Source organism: Limulus polyphemus, unplaced genomic scaffold, assembly GCF_000517525.1.
Source record: "Limulus polyphemus unplaced genomic scaffold, Limulus_polyphemus-2.1.2 Scaffold5451, whole genome shotgun sequence".
Lineage (NCBI taxonomy): Eukaryota > Metazoa > Arthropoda > Merostomata > Xiphosura > Limulidae > Limulus > Limulus polyphemus.
In genome coordinates this window covers 62,803-64,851 of record NW_013671061.1, presented here as the reverse complement: position 1 = coordinate 64,851, position 2,049 = coordinate 62,803, and the positions used below count along the sequence as shown (strand labels likewise).

Sequence of the window (2,049 nt, the reverse complement as noted above, 5' to 3'; positions counted from 1 at the left end):
TGCATGTTAATGCATTTCAAGTTACATGACTGAAATCATGACAACAGCTAGAGCACAATTATAACAATTAACGAGATTCCCACTGGCCCTATCTACTATCTAGCGAAACCACAGACAAGGGAACGGGCTTGGAAAAATCAGCGGGGAAAGAAGACCCTGTTTATATGCGTGTGTTGAAGGCAGTATTTCTGTCAAATGAAAAGCTGCAAAGTGATGAGACTTAATGTTTTATTTTTGTTGAGACTTCAATATAATTAGACTATTATAGTCTTAAAAAGTTACTGCTTAGATTTTCTAGTCCTACCTCGCCAAATTATACTCGTACTTTTATTTGATATGGTAATAAATAATGCATTTAGTTTGTAATGAGCTTTATCGTTATGTTAATTATCATTAAATCTAAAATACCTGGTCTTATAAAATATGAACTACGTAAACAAAACAAGTTATGCATTTTTGTGTCTAAATCATTTGTGAAAGAAAAGATTTAAACAATGCAGGTTGTGTATTCTTATGGCTAAAACATTTATTCTTGCCAAACAAGTCATGTATTCATGTTAAACAGAAAACAAAAGTCGCGCATTCTTGTTAAAAAACGAAGCAAGTCATGTATTCCTGTTTAAATACAAAGCAAAACAGGTATTTTTGTTTATAAAAAGCAAGGCAAGAGATGATTTTTAACTTCCGGTGGTGTGCTTGTTGTCTTGAAATCCTTTTAGGGGTTATTTTCCTATTGCAAAGCTATATAATGAGCTGTCCGAACTCTGTCCACCGTGTGGAATTGAAACATAATTTTAGCGTCGCATATTTATCGCCGACCCACTAAGGGACGTAACAGTACTTTCCGGCTCATCGTCTGTTGTTACCAAGAGGAACTCGTCGATAAAACATGAATAAGAAAATTACAGATTTAGAACTGCTCTTGATAGGAAAACAAACAGCTAGCAGCGCCCCCATTTTCTCTTAAATAAGAGTGAACACGATTCAAAACATTGCCCGAAACAAAACAATAACAACAACAAAAAAACACACTGATATAAAAACAAGAATACAGTGTATAATTACCGAAGTTTAATTGTTGTAATCAAATGAAACAAACTTAGTCTATGGTAAAATTTAATAGGATGACTAAATAACAGTTTGTTAGTTGTTGCGATAAGGTTTGAATCTATGTCTAAATTTATAGTTTAAAGCAATTTTTATTTGTAAATCTTAATATTTTAATGGCTGTTTGACGGATTAATGACGACACTATAGAGATTGAAAATAATAAATACTGATAGATGAAACACGAGAACGACATATTTGCCGTCATGCGCCTTTCTATAGCGCTTGCGCGTGTTATGTTTGTGGTAGTTGTGGATTCAAGAGTAAACAACATGGCGACGTAAGACTGGAAAGGGGGTTATGAGAAGATTAATTTAAAGGCATTATATTAAAGTTTAAGTTATTTTATCCTGTGAAGATTAAATTTTGTCTTAAATTTCTTAACTTAACTGTTTCTATGTTCAACTATTTGTTTTAGCCTGGGTATTTGTCAAACAGTCTGACATACAATCAAAAAAAAAAAATACATAAATTTTTAAACTACTTTTTAACAAGGACATCGCGATCTTTAGAAATATATAAAAAAAACATTTGTGTGACCTTGGCTGTTGGATATCTTGAGCTGAAATTTTGCATTCAGATCTACTCATCGTTCAGAGAAAGGATTCAACTATAAATATCAAAGGTATTTCTTCAGTTTTTGTTAATAAACAAAATCGCAGTCATACAGTATGAATCCGGATTGGTAAAGGCAAGTTTACATTAAACTTGAAAGTAAGTTAGTTAAGTTACATAGTTTTCAACTAAAACTAATTATTACTATACACGTACTTTGCCCATACTGGTACTGTGAGAGGGCCCAACCAGTGGTGTAGTTTCTCTATTTTTTTTTAATTGCTTCATTTTATGGTCAATTCTCTGTTAATTTTCAATGTAAAACATATTAATGTTAGAATTAAAATAAAGAGTGGTCATTGACCATCCTGTGCCTAATGTACAAAA

At 32.1% G+C, this 2,049-nt stretch overlaps 1 pseudogene; it reads left to right on the top strand.

The window, feature by feature from the left end:
• Window positions 1-1,363: 1,363 nt before the first annotated feature.
• Window positions 1,364-2,049, top strand: part of LOC106472592 — a 62,032-nt pseudogene continuing 61,346 nt past the window's right edge.